This window comes from Procambarus clarkii, chromosome 8 (assembly GCF_040958095.1).
Source record: "Procambarus clarkii isolate CNS0578487 chromosome 8, FALCON_Pclarkii_2.0, whole genome shotgun sequence".
NCBI classification, from domain to species: Eukaryota; Metazoa; Arthropoda; class Malacostraca; order Decapoda; family Cambaridae; genus Procambarus; species Procambarus clarkii.
Genome location: NC_091157.1, coordinates 44,689,154 through 44,696,350, shown reverse-complemented (window position 1 = coordinate 44,696,350; position 7,197 = coordinate 44,689,154). Strand labels below are relative to the sequence as shown.

The 7,197-nt window shown below is 36.0% G+C and overlaps 1 non-coding gene across 1 annotated transcript; it reads left to right on the top strand.

The window, feature by feature from the left end:
* Positions 1-946: 946 nt before the first annotated feature.
* LOC123759648 (uncharacterized) lies at positions 947-6,397 on the top strand. Its single transcript, XR_011225756.1, has 3 exons — positions 947-1,087; positions 2,833-3,005; positions 6,166-6,397. It is a non-coding gene; the product is annotated as an uncharacterized protein (transcript).
* The last annotated feature ends 800 nt before the right edge of the window (positions 6,398-7,197 follow it).

Here is a 7,197-nt window from a genome sequence, read left to right as displayed (position 1 = left end):
GGTACCTGGTTGTTAAACGATTTGGCTGATCGTATTTCAGGAAAATTAGGAATAAGGACCTACCCGAAACGCTATATGTGCTTTATAAGTATGTAAGAAGTCTTCTATATATAAATAATCTTGAACTGAAACCTTTCATTAATTGATGTAATAGAACCCCATGAACACCACTCCAGAAATAAATATCTCTTTTATATCCCCAGAGTCAGACTACATCTGTGCAAATAAAAGGGCCCAGTCTTTGGAACTCACTCCCTGATGAGTTAAACAATTGTCCAAGCCATCTCCTGTTCAAAAGTAAAAGAAGTCCAAAGCTTCAACAAAGCTGTTTGGTGTACCATTAACAGCGTGCCTGTTACCCAACAAAATGAATTATTAAAGTATTCGCGCGGTGACCCTTGCTGGTAGATAAGAGAAAATGCTCCTCTAGGGTTACCTTACATCTAAATTTTCCCAAGCTATAATTGGCTTTTTGGGAGGAAATAATAATAATTATTATTATTATTTCAATCCTAAATCCTTATCCTCATATCCCTTCTGAGTTCTAAGGGCTATATAATCGTAATGCCTTTGTGCTTTCTCCTGATTAAAATTACTCCTTCTAGTATATAAACTAAAATATGTAACAATTTACTTCAGCATTAGTTAGTTTAGTTCATTTATTATGGACCCCATACCCATGCTGTGGGCGGTAGTGGAAAGGGTAACAGAGGCACATAATGGGTTTAGGGACTGAACCCCACAATTCATTTAGCTAAGCAAGTTACAAACTTGATGAGCTAGTTACAAAATTCAGTATAAGTCGTCACATCAACAATGGGTTCGAGATCAACCACAAGTACAGTTTCTAAATTAAGCAATTGACATGTGGAGAGCTAGTGTGACAATTGATATTTTTCAGCATTAATCAATTTTATATTTATTTACAAATGTTATCTTGTGGAAACGCTACCACCCAACAGGCCACGAGCGGCGACGGTCAATCCGGATGTGCGAGAACCAACCCCAGAAGTCAACATTGGTGTCCTGTGGCACACTGTGCTCAGGTAGTGTTCACCTGCTGCAGGTGGTGGCCGCTGATAATTAGGTCTGTTAACTTGTATTGCAGAGGTTATTTTTAACTCTGTGGTTAACTTCGTGAGTGTGTTGTATTTAAGTTGGTATTGCTGCGCGTTGTATGTTAAGCTTGATTCTGTCTTGAGCACGACTCGACCTGAGGGGACACTTAAAATTCTTGAGATTGATTCAAGAATTACTGTACCCGAGTTTAGGAAAGCGTGAATTATCCTTAATTTTGAGGCATGGCGTGATGTTCTGTTTTTAAGTGAGTGAAATTAGGTAAGGTGTTCTTTGTAGAACTCAAAAAAATCAAGCAAAGTCGTACACGGATCCCACACTTGTTTATCTGAATTTCCCCGAGAGCCACTAACATTCCAGTGGTCTTTATGAGGACAAGAAGCTGGAGGCTTGTCAATGACCCCCATTTACCCTGATGATATTTCCAGCCAGATAAATGGATGAAATGTTAACAGACCAAAATGTATCGTATATGTACTTGGGGTATGCATGGTCTTGTAATCACTACATTTACAAAATTACCAGCTGTGCTTTTCAAGTTTAAAGAATGTGACAGCATTTTTTTTTTTTTTTTTTTTTTTTTAAATCCTGCTAGGATACTTTTACCAATTTCTGAATACAATACTTGACGATAACTTTTTTTTTTATTCAGCGTATCACTGAAGTAAGTTTGTATCCTTGATCTCGGTAGTACAGTTGGGTTCGGTCTTCACTCTTGGTAAGGAATCCTAAATCTGAATTTCGGGTGGGGCAGAAATGGTTTGGCACATTTCCTTTCACCTAACAGTATATTCGCACCCAGAAGTTGGGCAACTGTTGTGGAGTTGCATCTTGGTGAGGGTCAGTAATTCGATTTGGGGGAGGGAGAGGGGGGGGGGGAAACTTCAATATCGGCCTAATGCATATACATACACAGCGTGCCTGTTCCCCAACAAAATGAAATTATTAAAGTATTTGTGTGGTGATCTTGCTGGTAGATAGGAAAAAATACTACTCTAGGGTTACCTTGCATCTAAATACAGTATCTCCAAGCCATAATTGGCTCTTTGGGAGAAAATTGTTAAATATCAAAGCATTTACATTATTCTCTCAATAGATGGTCTCACAGTACAGCTGGCTTAATTCTCTCACAATTAAGATCCAGGTTTGTTTCCCATATTGAATAAATTTCCTTTCACCTAATACTTCTGTTCATCTAGCAATAGCAGTAAATAGGTACCCAGGAGTTGGGCAACTGTTGTGGGGGTGCATCCTGGGATGGGTCAATAGTTTGACCTTGGAGACCTCGATGCAAGCCTTAAGTACACACATGCACACAGGCTTCCTTTCCCTGACAAAACAATAATAATAATAATAATAATAATATTAATAATAATAATAGTTTATTATTATTTTTCAGGGAAAAAACAAAAAAGTGAAGTTAAAGGGTTAAACTAATCCTAATAGATAACTGAGCATTCTCTGAAACGTCATCAGAAACTGTAATTAGATTTGTAAGAATAAATATAAAATATATCCTATTTTTTAAACCATTTTTCATGTGATGTAAATGGAAAAAAGCATCCAATATTATCGTTGAAAGAAGGTGAACTAAGGTGGTGCACTCAAAGAATCTTGTTCTAATATTTTTGTGTACAGTAGTATGTCATTCTAATTTCTTTTTCCACCAGACTTTCATTAGTGGACTATTTTTAAGATAACTGTATAATTTAAAATAACAATGCAGAGTGTATGATTGTTATTTTATCAATGCAGATTGCAGTACATCTAACCTACTACGCAGTAATGTTGACCCCAAAATTTGAAGCTACTCAAGATGATAGTCATCTAACTGTGAAAATCTTTGCTCCATACTCCCGAATTTCTGATGCAGAAATAGACATCGATGGGAAGTCTTTCACATTTTACTCGTCGCCATATTATTTGCGGTTAGTCTGGAGATTTGGATTATTGTTACTAATGAGCTGCATGTGTTAAATTTAATTAAGTTTTAGGAAGAGTTTATGAAATTTACATTAATGCCTTTAACAAAATATGGTTAAAATATGTAAGTGAATATGAATATATTTTTATAATCTTCGAGGTTATAAAAGAATAATGGTCAAAGATGGACCGAAACGTCGTCATTTCTCCATTTTCTCATGTTGTTTGGCCATTATAGTCTTTGAGATTTTCAGTTTTTTCGGGGAAGGATAAATTGTGACTTTCTATACCTGTATATGAACATATATAAAATACGTGTACGTGACGTAAGGTATATACTTGGCTCTTATTGACATAAAAATATTACGGAGAAGAAAATGGAGAAAATGTATAGGAAACGTGAAGAACAGTGTGTTGCAAATAGTTTATCAAGTACAGTATACTGTACTGAATGTCAACTGCCGTGTAACCACTAAATTTTTGCAATAATATACTGGTGCTAATCTTTATACCTAATTTAACGTTGTTTTATGAATGCTGTAGATGTTAACTTGTTCAGTTTTAGGGCTAATTATAATGCTTCCTCTTTTCATTTATAAAATTGCAGTTTCCTAGTCATTGATTTTCTATGGAATCATTTACATAAACTATCTTGCAAGCATTATGTGTATACAGTAGGTGTTATATATCATGTTCAGTATTGTTCAAAACTTTTACAGCTACTGTATAATCAAAATGACATTTCAGAGCAAAGAGAAGATAATCAGATCATTGTAGTTTCTAATAAAATATAAAATTCTTTTCGTTAATTTTCTTATTGCCATTATGGTACATTGTATAATTTGAGTTTGGATAAAAATTTTGTTTCCTTAATTTGGCAAGGGCAAAGAGGGATTCTATTCTGCCCGATGAGTTCTTGAATTAGATTCTATTTTCCTACCAATAGATAAACTTAACAAATTACTGTGCATCTTTTTGAAATGTCTACTTCACTCTGATGCACCGTACTAGAGTACTGTAGTACTATAGTTATTTTGTTATGTATTTCAAATATATGGTAAGGGTGAAATGCAAAATGGGGGTGGGGGATGGCCCACCTACCTGTTTGTTCTGGGAATCTGTTTCCCTCGGGGCCCAGTCTCTGACCAGGGGCCAGATTCACGAAGCAGTTATGCAAGCGGTTACGAACCTGTACATCTTCTCGATCTTTGGCGGCTTTGTTTACACTTATTAAAACAGTTAATGAGCTCTAAAGCACCAGGAGGCTGTTTATAACAATAAGTTGATTGGGAAGTTTTAATTCTTGTAAACTGTTTAATAAATGTAACCAAAGCCGTCAAAGATTGAGGAAAGATGTACTTTCGTAAGTACTTGCATAACTGCTTCATGAATCTGGTCTCGGATCTCTTGGTTGGTGGTTTTGTCACCTGGATGCTTGCAGCATTTGAATGAATCACGGCCTGATTAATCAGATGTCCTTGAGAGGTGTTTAGCAAGGTCATTTTTGAATGCCACGAGAGGTTGGTTAGTTATACCCCTTGCATTTAAAGGGAGACCATTCATCATCATTAAATTCTTCAACATTTAATGTTGATAGAATGGTCTCTTTCATACCTATTGCACCTCTGCTATTTCAATGGGGCTATTTGGCACTTTTTGCCATGCCTCGTTATCTTGCGAGTGATTTTCAATGTGCAAATTTGGAACCAGTCTTTCTAAAGTTTTTCAAAGTGTAGATTATTATGCATTTTCTCTCACCTGTGCTCTTCAAAATACAGATTTAGAAAACATAAAATGTTTCCCAATAATTTAGATGTTTTATTGAATTGAATTTAGGCAGTAAAAGATCTTGGCACATTCTCCAGACTAGCAACTTCTCCGATTTTGAATGGAGCAGTTAATATCTAGTCTTAAAATGCCATAATTGTTCTGGCATCTGTTTGAAAGGTTCGTGGTAACCAGCCACGATATATCTTTTTATCTTTTTCTTAGTAATCAATTTCTAGTAGTCAAAAGCCATTTTATTTTCTTTGAAAGTAAGGTCTTCTAATATGATTACTCCCAAATTTATATAGCTTTTTATTGTGATTTCACTGCATATTATATGGTGTCCATTTTTACAGTAGCTTTCACCTTAGTGCAGGAGCTGAAACTTTCCTTCATTTAACATGTTTTCTGTGACTCATTGGAAGACTGATTTACATAAGTTTGTAAGTTTGCTGTGTCCTCTATATTCTCTACTCTCATGAAATTCCTAGTATCATCTTGTGAAGGATGATACAGTACTATAGTTTGTCCCTATCTATATCTGATATGAGAAAAAGCACTGGTACAAGTGCCGTATCCTGGGGGGCTGAACTTTTTGCTGTGGATGGTTCAGATTTTACTTGCTTGACTACTGTATTATTCTGGTTCTGTTAGGTAATTAAAGATCATGTTCTTACTGTACTTTGCCAGTACAGCAATTACTTTTATGCATATTTTGCATGCACTAACATCATGGTTATATTTGTTTAAATCTTTCAACAAATCTGTGTATTATAGAAATATTTTGCTTGTCTTCCATGGCATCTAGGGCCATGTCATAGTTTATCTGGCAATTATGAGCAAGGCACAAGTGCCCTGCTTTTAAACCCATGTTGTCCATGATTATGTAAAGACAGGATTCTCATGTATTTTATGAGCTTGCTGCTTAGCACTTTTTCAAAAAGTTTTATGATGTGAGATGTTATTGGTCTATAATATTTTTTGCATCTGCTTTACACCTTTGAAGTGTGGAACAATGTCCACTGTCTTAAGTGTGTTGGGGATAACATCAGTGCAGTATAGTATTTAAATTACATCTTTTGGTTAAATTTCTTTAGATTTTTTAAGTATTATTTGCAAAAGTAATATACCTGTAATTAGAAATTACCATTTCCTCATGTTTGGAAATTGCATGTACCCTCTCAGTTGTTTGAAGAAAATTTGTATATTTTTGTGAACCTACTGAAAACTTTTCATGGTAAAAAGATATACTATTTAATCTTTTAGAATGTCATCAGATTTGAGTCTGAAGAGTTTTTGTAACTACAGGGATCTTACAAATCAGGTGTAGCTTAATATTATTTATATTTGTCAAAGCTTTACTAAATACAAAGAATAATTTTTCTTTTATCTCCTTAGACTCACATTTTCAAGTAAGCTGGTTGACAGTGAACTTGAAAAGCACACGGCAACATTTGATGCAGATAGTGGTGCATTTGTGGTTGTGTGCGAAAAGGAAACTCCAGGCGAGCACTTTAGCAATTTGGATATGCTGACTACTCTGTTGACACCACATGGAGCTACTGGAGTAAATAAACCCCTAATTGAGGTGGTTGGTGGTAAGTTTTAATTACTTATTTTGCATGGCAGTTATAAAATTATTTTGGGCGTTTCTTCTTGTAATATATTATGGAGATAAAATTTAAATCACTGGGACCTAGCACATTTGCCATGGCCACTTCATTTGCTGTGCATTTCTGAGCATGGTCCCCACCGTTGCTTTCCTAACCAGTGCCAGGAGTCTACGCTGGTCACTACTAGCATGCCAGGCTCCAACTCTGAACCCCACAAGTACAATTAACTTTTCACATGGTCTTGTCACATAGTTTTGGAGAAGATAGTATGTTTCATCCACCGATAGAAGCTACATTATAACACAAAAAAAATTCTCTACCTCCTTAAATCATTGTGACTGAAAAGATAGTACAGTAAATATTTTCTGAAAAGGCATAACTAGCCAGCTATTGGATTCGGATTCGTGCATATATTGGAACTACAGTATAAAACAGGGTTGGAAGAGGGTGGCAACCCTCACTATTGTGCCTGACATCCCCTCCCCACCCCAAAGCACCTCCACTGTGATGCCATGATTAAATTAACCAGTCATGCTTAGACTTTGTCCCTGTGCAGGGGTTCTGTGCTTTAGTGCTTGCTTCACAGCATGGTGTCCAGTCACTTTACATATTGGATTTTAGCTATCTGCTTTGGCTTTATTTCTAGATTTTCTAATCTGGCACTGACTGTCAAAGACTAAATGCCACCAGAGATGCCTCCCTTTTTAGATTATGTGGCCTTTAGTGTGGTCTGAAAAGTTGAAACCACTACCTTGGTGCCATCTGCCTAGGCCTTGGTGTCGAGCATATTTACATGTTTAGTACCAGAGCCAATGCA